The sequence below is a fragment of the Lonchura striata genome, chromosome 4 (genome assembly GCF_046129695.1).
Source record: "Lonchura striata isolate bLonStr1 chromosome 4, bLonStr1.mat, whole genome shotgun sequence".
In the NCBI taxonomy this organism is placed as follows: domain Eukaryota; kingdom Metazoa; phylum Chordata; class Aves; order Passeriformes; family Estrildidae; genus Lonchura; species Lonchura striata.
In genome coordinates, this window is record NC_134606.1 from 53,197,607 (window position 1) to 53,213,976 (window position 16,370).

Consider the following 16,370-nt stretch of genomic DNA (forward strand, 5'->3'; position numbering starts at 1 on the left):
CATTTTTTTTGCTGATCAAGAAGCAATATTGCAGGGCTCAATTTTTCAGTCCATCCACAGGAAAGTAAATCCTTAGACATTGCACGGGAAGGATGCTGGCACCCTATGCACTGCACATGCTCCCAACACTAATATAACATAACAAATCAGAGTGAAAGAGGCCAGATTATTGTCCAATAGCATTGAACTGTCTGGGAGATCTCTGCACAGCAATCTGCTGTATAGAAAGTAGAGAACTATGACAGCAGGATACATTAAACTAGTAAAACCCTTTCTTGACTTCAGTTCCAACCGTGTATTTTTTATGTTCATTCTAATTCTTTAAAGTATTTTCCCATCACAATAGATGTCACCTCTTATTCCTACTCACCACTTGCACCTATTCAACCATTTGGAACAATTATTTCTTCAAATTTTGTTTTCTACTCTTTCGCAAACAACATATAGGCAACACAAGGACTTTTTCTTGCATTCTTTCCCTGACTTACCATCAGCACCAGAGACTTCTTATGAGATACAGAAGCCACTGCTAATGCTGTTACTAGATTTTTGCTCCCTTTTAAAATGAAGATGCTATTACGCACTCAAGCTGGTATCTTAAACTCAGAGAATGCACAACATACTTTGTTTACATATTGTATGTTCATGTAACAAAAGAATTTGGTGAAAACATCCAGAAGAACAATCCTTGCAATTTTTAAGCAATAGCTAAAAGCTTTCATGCCAGTTAAGGCAAAAGGTAAAAAGGTTGGACTACACAGGTTTGTTCTCCACCTTAAAATTATCATCTATACTACAGCTGACCAACTGAATCCACATTGATATTAATGCTGAGCATCCTTTTATAAGCTACACTAGCAAGGAGCAATGAATTTGTGCTAATTGAGCATCTCCTACATCTTGTGCAGTAATTTATGTGTGATCTGAAATCCTGGGAGATTGCCTGCAAAAACATAGTGACTCACAGCCTTCGTCAAGAAACAAATTCATTTGATTTGGAATTAACAAACACAAAGACAAGCACAATTTTCTAAACTGAAGAGCTGAAGAACTGTGTAAGAGAGACCAAAAAAAAAAAAGTTGTATTCAACTCTCCTCCTGCTTATTACTGCTTTTCAGGAAGTTCTTCACCACCTGAGTAATGTTCCAAGTGGAGGCAAACCATGATCCATCTATCCTCTCTGTTCTGCAAGGCTGATGTACATTCTGCTCCACAAAGCAACCCCTCTTCTCGTCCACTTGAGCTGAGGGCTCCCAGCTGCCCTCCCAAAGCGCCTGTGAGCCCCCCCCTTGCCTTCCCTTTCCTACAGCCCCTTCAACTGCACCAAAAACAGCAGGCATGATAAAGTGACAAAGAAAAGCCTCCCCTGGTTTTTCTTTCTTAAGCACTTCCTCCAGGGGAACAGTCTCCCTCTGCTCTCAAGAGTTCACTTGCTCTTTATAAAGGGATAAATCACAGGACTGGGACTAAACAAATTAGAGCAGCCACTGTCAATCATGGCAAGAACAAGGGCTTGACAGAGCTGCTCCCCCTCCAAGGATGTCAATGATGACAGTCTAGCTGATTCCCTGCTCTGATGGCCCAATTGTGGGCAGAGCTCTTCCACGGACATGAACCAAAAATGAACTCAGGAACACAAAAAATCCCACCCAAGCAGAGAGCATTAGTTAGATTCCCAGGGCTGTTCTAAGTACTATTTTCCGAAAACATATAATCAGGAAATAAGAGAGCTGAGCTCTCAGAATGACTTGCCTAATGTCACAGCACAGCTCAGCAATAATGCTGCAAGTGCACACCAACGTCCTCCACCCCTTTGCCTCCTCACCGGGATTCATTACTCCTTTGTTGCCATGATAATTAGCAAAAACTGTAATTTCCTTTAAGTTTAATATCTCTTGCCCTTTGCCAATTCTTCCCCTCACCACTGCCACGGCAGTCTTTGAAGAACAACACAATTAAATATTAAAAAAATAAAATAAAAGAGAGATTGAGCCATAAAGAGCATTCCAAGTGAGAAGTTTCAAACCTTTGCTACATAAAGAAAAAGAAATTAATTCTTCCATCAAAGCCTCAAGGAACCATTTGTTGTCTATTTGGGGTGGCATACCTTTTATTTACTTTAGGAGACAAACCATTTAGTTAAGGCACAACCTTGCAGCAAAAAGCTCCTTATTATCCTGTAATAGCCCTTCAGAGCCTGAAGACATACTGCCTACTTCCAGAGTACGCTTGACTTCTACTACCATTTTGTAGACTCATAACAGACTTGTTAATTTATAACAAGATGGTGGTTTTTTCTTCTAGTCTATCTGGAAGTTGATCATAACCTGTGAGAAAATCATGGGAACATAACCAATCATTTACCCACATGGCTCAGATTTTCCTGGTCAACACAGCCTGCAACCGGTTTAAAAACTAAAAAATTCAGTTTGCCAGCCATACTTGCCACCTTTGAGTTGGTGGACTACCCCTGTTATTTTAAGAAGTTATTATTCACACAAGAATTGAGCAGTAATAATTTAAACATTAAACTCAGACTAAACAGCAGTGGTTCATACAATGGCTCAGAATGTGACTGATACCCAATAAGCAGAACAGGATGCCAATCTTATATTAAATATTTCAAGGCATCAATAACTTCTTATTAACAAATTTCAGATTTAAAATTCTTACAGCAACTACAAGAAGTACAAACTGCTATTTTGATCTGAATATCTTACATGGGACTCAGTGAATTCAGTGGTATTCCACTTAGTCTGTGCCTAGCAACAACTTCCTTAACATTCTTAAGTTATATGACCTATGAATAGTTTTAGTATCAAAAGATACCCAGTGGATTGCATGGGTATAGTACAGAAACAGCTAAAACTTTTCAGCAATAAGAGATGTACCAGGCACACAGTTCCCCCAGCCAGTAAGTTTACTCAGGCTCATTGAAGAGGATTTCCTTCCTACACCTTAGTAGCCTCCCTGTCTCCTTTTCCCCCACCCAGTTTCCTTCCCCTAAGAACAGAAACTGAAAAGAAATCTAGTGCATAATACATAAATTTTAATCCCTTTCCAGAATAGCAAAGTATTGAATTAATTTTATACCTTAATTATTTTATACCTCAATTATTTTTTCAGTTCAGAAGACGACACTAAAAATTTGTCTGAAAGCTGGAAGAAATAACAGCAGCTTTAGCAGTAAATATATACAAAATGCCTAAGATAATAGGTCTCAAATCTACCATTGGGCTTTAAATAATAAAAAGCAAATAGCATCTCTTTATGAAGGCTTCTTTACTATATTTTTTCCTAATTATTATTCCAAATAATTAACTTACATGTATAAATATCTAGTCAAATTACTGCTTATGGAATTACAGTATAGTCCTAAAAATTGACTACACTATTTTTTAAAAATGGCAATAAAATACACATATGAATATGCAAATACACTAATGTATATTATTTTGTTAAGCAATGTAATTCAATTCCACATAGACCAAGCAAAACTGTATTAATTGCACAATACATATAAACCAAGTAGGCTAAACCCATGCAGAATTGGGTATTTAGAACTATTAAACCAAGTTTAATAATTCAGTTTAGGTAACAAATGTTCCATTTGAACCAGCCAGTAATCAATGGCACTAATCAAAAGATAAATTCCTTCATGTTTTCACATACTTTTATTCTAGACTTCTTTCTTACCTAGATAATTGAAATAATCAATTAACAGCAAGGTCCCAAAGGCTGCAGACACAGATTCTCTGTCATTGCCAGCATTTTTGGAATGCTGTATCTGTTACTTTGTAATTTCATTCTAATTAACATGCAGTCTCTGGTCTTGATATTCAAAAATTTTTTTTATATTTTCCAGGTGCTATAGTGGTAATCTTGAGATAGATTCAGCCCTGATAAATCTTTTTTGCTGAGCAAGGGGATGCAATTTTTTCTCTGACCACTGTTTTTGGTTACAAACCACAGGCTGAATGTGGGGCCTTGCATTTTCCAGCATATCTCCAGGTTCTTTTACACAGATTGAGATTTCCATTTCATTGCTGTATTGTGTTAGTGCAACAAAGTCTTGACTATTTGCTCAGAGATTGTTCAAGGGCTTTGAGAACCTGAGGTCCAGTAAGCACCTCAAGCTACAAGACTGAAGCATTGGCATGTTCACAATTACTCAGTTCAAAAGCATTTCTCTCAAACACATCGATGGCTGAAGAAAATATACACTGGTTAAGTTAACTCTGGTTATAAATACATTGCTACAACCTTACTGTCATGAACATATTGACTATATTTCCATCTTTAATGGATCTTTTGGTCAAGCTTTGCTCAGTTTGACACTCTTTTGTCACTGCACTTCCTCTGATGCTTGCCTTGCAAAATTCTCACTGCTGCTGCAACTAAATTGAGCAGCTGAGATTTGGTCATGGGCATCCCCTCTTGAAAAGCTGAGTCTTGTACAGACACACAGAGATACATTTTTACTCAACTGTATGTAATTCTGCCCCACTGCCTCTTCAGATTGTACCAGGTAAGCCCTAAATCTCAGGAGAATAATTTTTTAACATTTCTCCCCCCAGAAATAATAGCAAAGGTCTCATTTGCATAAGTGATTGTGCAGCAATCACTGGTTTTTCAAAGATATTTTTAGAAACACAAGAACAATATTTTACACTCACTTTTGCTTCTGTTTTGCCTTCCTTTCCTCTCATGTTGGCCTCTACAACTCTTTCTGTCTTCCTCTGCATTACTGTTCCTAACTATTTTCTAAATACAAATGTTTATATATATTACTGGTAGGAGAGGGAAGGATATTTCCAAAATGTAAGGATTTAATGCTTATGCCTCCCCATTGAAATTATGTACTAAATGTTAATATCTAATATTACAGATTCCTTTTTTCCTTCATGGAAGAGATATATGTGGGAGGCTATTTGAAATCAATGCCATTGCAAGAGTATATAGAAAACACTCTAGAGAGAATAATTTGATTTTTTCTGAAATCACATGTATGACAATTCACCTGTATCAGCTGAGGGTCACTGCATATCTGATGCTGGAGAAGAACAGAATTAAATACTTATTTCAAGACTGAAATGATTTCTAAAGATTGCCAAAGGATAGTACTTCATCAAAATTGTATTCAACAAAGGAACATGGCATACAATCAGCCTAAGAATGAAAAGTGAGACATACTCAAGGAAAAAGAAAGACCTTGAGCTATTTAAAGTAATGTTAGCTGCTAGAACTGTACCTGAATAATTCATGGACATAATGAAGTATTTCCCCTTCTGCTCTCTCCCACACACTTCAAAGGGAAAATGAAAGTATATGAAATCCAGCAAACAGAAAAACTTTTAAAAATATAGAATCTCTGCCAACAGCCTGAAAATCTTTGCATCAAGTGTAAAGCTTATGGATTACTTTCATATACCAAGAGCCGCTTAAAACAATTCTTTTCTCCTGAACAGCACCATCCAAAGAGCATATTATTTCCTACACAAATAAACTGAAGACTTTAGAAAAGAAAAAATAAATCTTGCCATGTTTGGTAAAAACATCTTCTGTAGCTAACATGTGAAAATCCAGTTATATAATAAATTAATGTGCCCTTAAGAACCAAAGACAAAAAATTAGCAGTGAAGGGAACAGTCTAACTACAGAGCTCAGATTCATTATGCTATTCTTCAAAATATTTTCTGCATGCACTCTTCAGGCCATGTAAGGGAAGAGCAGTACTTTCCACCTGATTGGTGCTTCTGTCCTTTTGCTTCTCTCTGTGTAAATCAATGTCTGCAATGATGCTCCTCCTGGCTGAGTGATTCTAACTGATGGAGTCTCCCAACAAGCTGGCACTCACCCACGCAGGGCTTGCTGTGCCACAGAACCAGCCAGCTCCCTGCAGCCACACAACGGGAATGCAACCAAGCCCAAGAGCTGCTGCTGGCAGGAACAGGACCTGCCCATGCTCCTGTCCTGCCACAGTGTCAGTCAAAAATAGAGGGGCAATAGCCAGTGTTTTGGCAGCACAGGAAAGCCACCTATAGTACAACTGGTAACAAAAGTATTTTGTAACACTGCTAAGCACAGGAATATTAATTGTTCCAAAGACTCAAACAGAGAATAGTGACATAATTGCACAAGCCATGTGTAGCTAAACACACAAAAAACCTCAGAAAGATGAAAACAAAGGTGATGTGACAAGCAGGAGAGAGACAAGTGATGGAATCAGAACTAATCCTCATTCCAAAAATTAGATGACCTACAGAAGAGGTGGATAAAGTCCCCTCCCTTTCCTTTTTGGGGTGGAGGCTGACAAGGACAAAGCCATCAAGTATGCAAAGATGAGGACGGAAGAAGCAGCACACATTGGATCCAGTTTCCAACACTTGAAAGAGAGAAGCCTGGTCTCCACAGACTCAGTGAGGGAGATGGCAAGGACCATCCCAGCAAGACTGACATTGTTCCACATCTCCTAAACAATCCCCTTTTTAGTTCAGCAGCCATCTTTAATTCATACACATACACAGCACACACCCACCTGCAACTCAGGCACAGATAAAGAGCTCTCAAGAGAGCTGGGCAGCAACATTTGGCCTCCCAGTTGTAGTTTTATACAATTTTAAGCAAATTTAAGCCATTTTAAGCATTTATCTTAGCATTCTAAATCCAAGTTCAAGTCAACCCTAGATATAGATCAGCTCTCCACAGACCTGATGAAAGACAGAAGTCACCTATCCCTGAATTCACTACGTGTCAAGAATTTTAAAGTAAAAGACACACTGAAAATGTGCCAAAGCTCTCATGCAGCAGAAGGCCTGAGAACCATATGAGTGAAAAAAAATAAAAAACTCTCAGAGATGCTTTACTGAATGGTCACCACTCTTTCAAATAATTTTAGAGGGTTGAGATTCACTTTGCTTGTAAACACAATCAAGACAATGGGATTTTCTATGTTCAAAATGGTGTATACATTTTTCATACATCAATCTGGAATTTCATTTACAGAATCCTAGGGGAAAAGAAAAACAACTCTTAAGAAACTATGAAAATACAGTCAAAAAAATGCAATAAGGCTTAAAGGGACCAAACACAGCCTCCTTTAATAACTTTTTTTTTCCTCCTCACTCACACACACATATACTTTCCTCCCAGCAGAGGGACATATCTGCAACATGTAATCTGCTTTATGGATTAGTTAATGTTTTTACAGCTTCTGCATTATGCAAGCATTCTAGTGTGGTCATTATCAGAACACATCTTTGTGTAGTTTTGCTACACTCTCACCAGATTTTTCTGCCAAACACAGAAAAAGCTCCTCAAGCATCTCTAGCCTGCATTTATATAAGATATCATTTAGATCACTCTGTGAAGCTTATTTGTATATACCTTAGAGATGCGAGTACATCTTAACAGTGTCCAACAGGTTATGGATTGGTCAGTTATTTTTTTTCCAAAACCACTCAAACATAACTTACATCTAAACTTTCTGTGACTTGAAACTTGGTCTGTGTCCTGAAAACACCCAAGACAGTGCTTCAGTCAATATTTAAAGGGTCAAAATTTGCTTTATGACACCTAAGGAATCTTCAATTCTATTTTTGCCTTTTCTCAACCAGTGGTACAGAGAGGGGAAGAAAAAAGAATATAGCTATAGAACTAGTGAGAACCTGAGTGCCAAAAAGAGAAAAATTTAGTATCAGGGGATACAAGAGGGAGAACCTCAGTATTTATACGCATGACAAACCCCTACCACTCCTCTGTCAAAATTTTATCTGAGGAATATCACTGTTCTGACAAACTACAGAACAATTCACCTGTTGCTACAATCCAGCACCAGTCACATTCATCTGGCAGACACAGCTGAATTCAAACTCCTTTCCCAAACAGGTACAGACCAAGTTCAAGAACTGATTGATTTTCCTTGCCAATAAAAGAATGTTCCAGTTCTAGTTATATCAGCTATATTGTTGGAGTCAGCAACTTTGGATGTCAAGTGACAATAATCTGTTTTATAGCTTGAGCATGATTTTATTTCTAAGAAAATACTAAGAACTTTCTGTATAATCAAAAACTCAAAACTCTTCTACACGTATGACTTAAATAAATACTTTTTTCCTTCCCAATATTATACTAAGCCAATTAAGGCTGAACCTTCAATTTCTAATTTTAAATTCTAGCCTCTAATATTGGTGATAAATCACTGAAAAGTGAGCCTTGTAGATGAAACCACAAGTGACCCTTTGGTATAATGTCATTAATGCAATATATAATAGGTATGTTATGGCTAATAATATTTGAATTTTTTCTATTTCCATGGCAACTTCAGTGTATGGCTGCTCTGGTAAACAGGGGTTTATAGCATTCTTTGAGAAATTCTTCTGCTCAAATGGCATTTTTCCACTACTGCACACTTTTCTCCACTTTTTTTGGTTCGATTTCTGTTTATATTTTTTCTTTTTCTATTGGAAGAAAAACTGTAATGTCAATTATTGGCCCAGAAGAAAGATAATTTTTTTTTATTAATATTATTACAGTTTAGTGCGCAGCGAATTGGGAACTCGAAGCAAGGCAAAGCATTACAAACTCTGAATAACAGCAGCAGTCCAAAACGCAACATCCCATCTTGGAGAGTTATCAAAATCACAGAGACAGAAACCACAGCCACTTGCTGGAAACCCTGAAATGCAGCCATTTGACTGGCTTTGTTACTTCTCCCCTGGACTTTCAAAATTATTTGCTGCTTAAGACATCTATCTCTTTCAGTATGTACATATGCATCATCTTCTAACAAATATTTAGCTCTAGACCACAGAATGAAAGAACAGTCTCATGATTTATGCAGGTGCTACACCTGCACAGAAAAATTTGGCACGCCAGGCATCCCAGTTTAATAACAGAACACTAGATATGGGTATCAGATCTCACCTGGCTCTTATGTCCAGATTCAGAGATGACCAAAACTGCACCAAAGCTGCCACTCACCTTTCCAACCACAACTAGGAACAACCAATAGAACCTGGCTGTGCTGCAGCATTCACCTCCCCAAAAAAACTGTGAGCTATTAAGAGGGTGATCTCCCTGCCAGAGCAAAGCAGAAAGGCTTGAGAGCACAACGCTCTTGGAGAGGTATAACACACCTTGAACTAAGGCCAGGGAAGATAATTAGACTAGCTTAAAGCTTTTGGGCACTCCCATCTGTACAGCCTACCCCAACAACAGTCCTAGCTGCAGCACTGCTTCAGAGCCTAAAGAAGAGGCTGAAGATGATTCCCTCTGTAAGACAATGAATTCAGAGTTCATTTTAAGTACAACATAACCCTCAGCAATGTTAATTGCCTCACACACTGTTACTTGCTCACAGGACATCCAATCCTTCAGTAATTTGAGTCAATATAGAAGCTTAAAAACCAGACTGATGTCAGGCTTATCACATTGAGAAAATGTAGTTGCTGATGCGTCCTAACCAGCGAAGTTCAAATAATAATGTTACATAAAATGCATGTTACATATACATGCATATGGGGTCCAAATGTCATATAAGTATTGTAGGGATTGGATCAGTATCTGGATCAGAAGAAAACAAAATACTAAAATATTAGGTATAGGATTTACCACAAAGCAAAGCACAAAACTTGTTTTTCACTCTGCTTATGGGTCTTTTACCCCCAATTCTGTTTCCATTTCTTTCTGTTCACTGTGTGCCTTTGCTTTTGAATGGTATCTGGTGTGTTTCTTTGACAATTCCCATTCTTCCTATAAATTTTAACAGAAATAATGTGCATATAATATAGAATAACAAAGAAATAGCACATTTTTGGCTTAGAAGGACAGTAAGTGAAAAAACACTTGGCTGTTTAAAGCTCTCTGGTTTGCCATATAAGTATCATATATGAAGTCATAGAAGTCTTCGCCCTGAGGATGTGACAAGCCTGATGCTTGAACAAATGGAGATGGGTGGCTTATTACGCTTATGAGTTAGACCTCAGACAGCCTAGAAAGGCTCAGCTCTGCTAGAAAGTACTCCAAAGATCTTTTTCACTAATCAACATTTATGCATCTTCAGTCTAGAGAGCAATTTAAACTCTTTGAGGTCATGATGAAACTGTCAGAAACTTTCTCAAATCTTAACCAAAAAAGACAGTCATTATAATGATTTTCACTTGCCATTAATTCTCAGCTGCCTAATTTACTACAGCAGAAAGCAGTCCCCCAGTACTAATTGGAATAAATTTTTAATTTAATAGTCTAGTGTGCTCCAGTTTGGGACTTTTTCTCCTTTCATCAAATCAATGCTCTCATTGTTAACAGCTAGGTGCTCAGGGCAAATTGCTAAGAAGCCTAAAAAAAGCCTCTTGGTCAACAGTTTAGACTTTAAAATGATCACAGGTTAAGCTATCATTTTCTTTCAGAATTAAGTAAAACACAGTCTTCTGATTTGAATGGCATAGTGGCATTTATAGGTTCAGATAACAAACTGTTTCATTCCCACTCTAAAAAAAAAAAAACCCGGACTTGCTCAGCACATCAGGTTTTTATCCCGTAACATCAATGAGATGAATCCTCATGCACTAAACTTCAGTAGGTCCATCACAATAAACTCATTTAGAGAATACCAGCCACAAAATCTTATTCAGCATATAACAATTTTGAAATTTAAACTAAAAAGATCTTAGTTTCTTCAGTGAGACCAGTCTTTCATGTCTATATAGTGAGGACTTTAAGAATAAGCTGAAGTATTAAACATCAAGTATTTGATGTCTTAGAGTTGGCAGACTGGCACTATTTTGAAATGTTCACAAGACTGAGCAAGTACTCCTACTATACTTTTGAGTATCTTATTCTGGAATAATGGCATTATACCAATATTAGTAATGTTAAAACTACAAACTACTTATTCTCAACCAGGTTCTAACCTCACTTCAGTCAACAGGTTCCAATATCGCTTTTTACAACGATTAGCAGACATCTTCACACATCCAAAACAGTGACATATTCCTTCTTGGTCAGTATCCCTATTTTTAAGATGCTTTTCTGCTTTTCTCTTTCTCCTAGTTGCTGTTGCTTTTAGTGTAAAATAAGAAGTAAAGAGGTTCCCAAATCAGGCAGCAGAAGCTACATGAAGACGAGATACTACTGAATGTGCTGAGCAAAAAAATATGATCAAACATTAAAGCCCATCCCTTTTACAGCCCTAATTCTGTATGTACAGACTGGATTAAGCAAAAATTAGTTGTTTTTTTTTTTTTTTTCCTTTCCACCTACTGGAGTCATAAAACAAACACAATCATTGTGAAAAGGCCAGCATATGCAAAGTCTCCTCTGGAGTTCAGCAATATGCAGTGCTATTATTCCCAGCTCTGCAGTGGAAGAGTATATGAACTTTTACAAATAACTTATTAGCCTACCTTCCTCAAGAACAAGGTTTATGCCATCCCATTGTCTAAGCACAACATTTCTAGTCCTATCCATGGGAAATTCTGAACCTCTTCAGAAACATTCACTAAATTGGAAAGTGACAGTCTCAAAGGCAAAATGCAGAAGCTGGTATTCGTAAGATTCAAGCACTGCATCTGCTATAAGCAAAAGCCAGGTGGAAAATCAAGAGCTGTAACTGCACGGCCATAATGGCTTCCTTCAGTTGCAGCATCCTATGCCTATGCAGAATGACAAAGGTGCTTTTTAATCGGTATCTCTATGCAGTGTTTAGATACTAAAAAAAAACCAAAAACCTCATGGTTTAGTGCAATATTAAACAAAGAAAATACACAGACTATCTTTTTTTCCATGATGCCATATTGCATGAAATTTAGCTTTTTCATTTCGGTACAGTGTCTATTATTAAATCATTCTTTTCTGAAATATCCTGAGGCAATGTATAGTAAAAAGGAAACCAAGTCTAAACTCTCTTATGCCTCAATACAGTAGGATTTTATTTCCCCCCCCATACAGTACCTGCATTGCTACTAAGCAACAGCTCTGAACAATTAGCTACTCTCACTCTGCTACTCAAAAAGCTGCAAATGTGTTTTTACAGCTCGATGATGCTTAAAGAGGCAGAGTAAAAGCATGCTGAGCTGGCCTGTCCATCAACTCACTCAAAGCATTCCTACACATCACAAGAAAACTCCTTAGCCTGCCAGCCAGAGATGCCTTTAGGCATCTCTTCGCCTTAGGCAACACCACAGAACTCTAAAGTTGAAGCTTGGCACATGACCTTGCCGAGCTCCAGCATAAGGATTTCACTTGCCGTGGTATTTTATCTGTCAAGATTCTTTACTCCTGAGAGATCCCATATCCTTCCCAACTCCAAGGACAAAGCACTGCCAGTCTCTTAGCACTGCAGCACACACAGCTCCCTGGTTATGACAGTGGCATCATAAGAAATAAAAAGCTCCAAGAGGCTTCCCTGCCATGCGCCTCACCTGCCAAGAAATCAAAAGAACCCTGCTTGCTCTCTTCCCAAAGCCTCAACACAGTTTTCTACACTGCAGAGTGGCATGCTGCTCCTAAATGCTCTCCAAATATAATCTGACTGCTATTTGTATAAAATAAGGAAAACATAAACTATGTTTTAATCAAAAGGCTTAACTATCATACTACACAAGAAATCGAGCAGCCTTCTATTCCGAAGCCGGACACATTTTACAGCAGGGTCCATCATTCTGAAGAAGCCTAGTGCCACCAAGTGGCTGACTGGAAAAATTAGCTCCTGGGTAAATCACTGATCTTCAGAAAGCAGACGCCTTTCCCAAAAGAATGACTTAGAATTGCAGTTGGCAGTCTGTTTGTGTTGAGAAAATCAGGTAATCAAAAATTAATTTCTAGGTACAACAATCAACAACTTTATGGATCTATGAAAGAGACAAATGGGCAACTGGCACCACAGAATAATTGCCTTCAGTTTTTGCATCAGAGCTCTATATCATAAATTTATAGTATAATGGAAAGGTTTATACATTTAAATATTAATGCTACCCAGAATGCAAGAAGTACAATATAGCTGTTGTTATCAGCAGCAGACTTGATAACTTGCTGGCATCCAGTTAACATGAACTCTGAATGCAGAAGTTTCAAGTTACACTTGTATTCCAACCAAACACACACATGCTTTCCTTTTAAACTAAGACCAGGATGATATGGTAATTACTGCCTTTTGCCCTTGATGGATTTGAACTTTTACTTCAAAATTTCACTGCAAAGAAAACAAGTTTCTAAGAAGTGAATTAAAGAAAAGTTTTATTGAAAGGATTTTTGTTTTTTAATCCTCAGAAGAAAGTTCCCCTTCAAAAAAAAAAAAAAAAAACAAAACAAAAAACACTCAACCTGTGATTGACAATCATCCAATCATCTCACTCGGTCCTTATTTCTCCATGGGAGTTCTTAAACTGAACATAATCTTGTTATGGAACTCTGGCCCATACCAGATGATTTGAAGATAACTAAGAAACACATTGCAATTTCTTCAGTAGCAACTTGTCATTTTCTTGTACAATAACCATACCAATTTTCTGTATCCATATAAATTATATCATAGGTAATGCATTACACCATGTAGATAATCTAAATTTCTCTGTTCCATTAGCAATAAAAATAACAGTCAGGATAGTGAACACTGTTTTCTGTCTCATGTGATATATGGGACTAGCTGATACTTTCAATCCAAGCAAAAACCAAAGAAAAATTGTGGTTTTAGGTTTATTTTTGTACATCTGCAACTGTCTCTACTCGGGTCAGAGAAAATAACAGCCTCTGACACATGCATTCTTACTGTAGTCTCAAGTCAGCAACGGGCAAAAAGAAAAGTTGCTAAAGATTGCATTTCTTTTTGAATACTGGGTGGTAGTGAAATTCCACATCAAGATAAATCTATTCATAGATTGCCTGTGCACTCAGAAAAGAGCTATTAATTCAATCTCTACAGTATAACTAATAATCTTTGCTGCTTTTGCTGATAATACAGCCCCTAACACAATGTGATACAAATGGAACTAAAAGCAGCCCATCATTAGTGTGGAGAAGGAGAAGACAGATTTAGACATTCCATGGTAGTGCACAGCCCAGAGGACTAGAGAGACATACATTGAAATGAGGTTCAGACTTGACATGTGGAGAAACTCATTCCATAGGAAGACAGACAGGTACTGAAACACTTCCTTGAGGCTGCATGGTCTCCAGCCTTGCAGACTTTCAAGACCAGCTGGATCAAGCCTGGAATAACTTGGTCTGATCTCATACCTGGCCTGGCTGTGAGCAGGGGGTTAGACTAGAGACATCAAAAGGTCCCTTCCGACCTGAATGACAGTATTAGTATAAAAAGCTACTCCTTCATCAGCGGCCATAACTTGAGGTTACATTGTTGTTTTTGGCATGTGATCATAATCAAGTAGTAGTGATAAGGTAATAAAACAAGAGGGTTTTTTCTCAGACAACTCTCACATTAAATGCATGTAACAGCAGAGGTTCCCATTTGTAGAAACCCTGAGACTTTTCTAGAATTTATTAAGGCAAATTAAATGGGATTTCTTACCAAATAAGGTTGCACCTTCAATGATCTCCAAGAATCTGCAATCTTCTGCATGTCAAATTTCATCCTATTCTTTCACTCACCAGATTCCTTATGCTATACTTCTCTTTTAATCATCATTAAATACATCTTATGTTTACATTTAAGATAAGTCCTTCCTATTCTACTCATCTGTAAAGCCTGTAAAAGCTTGACTTCTAGTCAGGCAGCTGGTAAATGTTCTTGGCTCCCAGCTCATGGCTGGGGGTCAACCAACAGCAATTATAAATACAAATGATAACAGTTTCCCTGAGGACATGGTACAGAAGGAGAGGTTAGCTCACACAACATTCAAAATCAGCAACTAAAGCATCTTTTCCATTCTGTGGCTGTTTCATGCACTGAATATTTTTCTATGACTGTGAAAAAGAGTCTCCTCTTCAGAGTCAGACTCCAAATTTCTGAGTTATGAAATTACTTTATGACACCACCATTTCTTATTTTAGTACTGCTGAATAAAAATTTCCAAGTAATTTGCATCTCCTGATAAATTATCAGAGGATTATGCTTTATGCTGACATGTAAGGTAGTCATTACTATTACTAAATTTTAAGACTAAAAGTTAGCAAATAAAAATAGGTTTTTGCAACAAATTTTGATGCTTAATTTCAGTCTCTGAACACTAAACTCTAATGAGCAACAGAACTCTCTATGTGAAATCTAAGTAATGTGGTATCTGTCCACATGTACATTCAGAGCTCACATCACAAAAAGCTCACAGCATAGCAGGTGCTCTGCAAATTTATCCAAAGGTGATAACTCATGGAATCAGCTGGTTGGTAAAGACAACAAAGCAGCCATGAGTTTACATGCACTGTCCCACGGACTGTCCTTCCATCCCACAGACATGCAAATTAATAAAACACTATCCCACGAACATTTTCAGCTATTCTTTTTCTCATGCTCCTTTAAACAGAATTTGTTCTCAGAACAAAGAATTACATTTTACCAGCAAAGCTAATCAAATTTCAGGAAAGGCTTTTGGACTGGAACTGCACCTTGACTAACAAGAGCCAGGAAAAACACCAAGAAACGGCACTTTTGAATTTATTCACTTAAAAATGAAATTACTTCCCCGTCAGTGCAATCTTCCGTGGAAAACACTTCTACCTTTAAAGGAGCAATTGGGCAGAAATGTGTGACAAACAGCTGGGCATGAGTGTGATTAATTTCCAAGTGCTTATTCTGAAGCAAGTCTGTAACTGAGCATCTTAACATCACTGATGTTTTACATGGGCCCTTTCCTTACTGTTTTAGGGAGGTCTGTGTTCTGGCTTCACATGGAATTGGAACGTTTAATAGTTTTGCTGTGCAAGCCAGAATGTTCTTCCCACTCTTTGGAATTCAAAATACCCCCAAAAAAACCTTAGCAAAATGGATTTTTTTGTGAAAGAAACACTAATGAATGCTTCTAATGAAGTTCCAGAAGCTAGAAGTATGTAAATTCAGTGAAATATAGTTTATCTTAAAACCAACAAAATTCTGAATCCTCCTACCTCCATTTCACTTCAGCTGGACATTTACCTCTTCTTTCCCCAAGTTCCTGACAGACTGATACAATTAAAGGAGAAATCATAGAAATACTAAGCAAATCTTGCATGAACACAAACCAATTCCATATTATTAGCAATCAAAATTTTTGCCTTTTTTAGCAGTGTCCAAAGTTGTTGTAGAGAGACACAGCTGCCTTACAATTTCCACAACAAACTCAGCTCATCCAATCCTAGTACCAACATCATCAACACTCCTGACCAAAGGCAAGCTTAGTAAGTATCAGTGTTTTGCTCTTCTTTCATTTTTCATCTC

At 37.6% G+C, this 16,370-nt stretch overlaps 1 protein-coding gene across 2 annotated transcripts in view; it reads right to left on the reverse strand.

Moving 5' to 3' along the window:
• The window catches only part of CCSER1 (coiled-coil serine rich protein 1), a 628,033-nt gene that overhangs the window by 515,175 nt on the left and 96,488 nt on the right, over nucleotides 1-16,370 (reverse strand). The gene's annotated exons all lie outside the window — the stretch shown is intronic.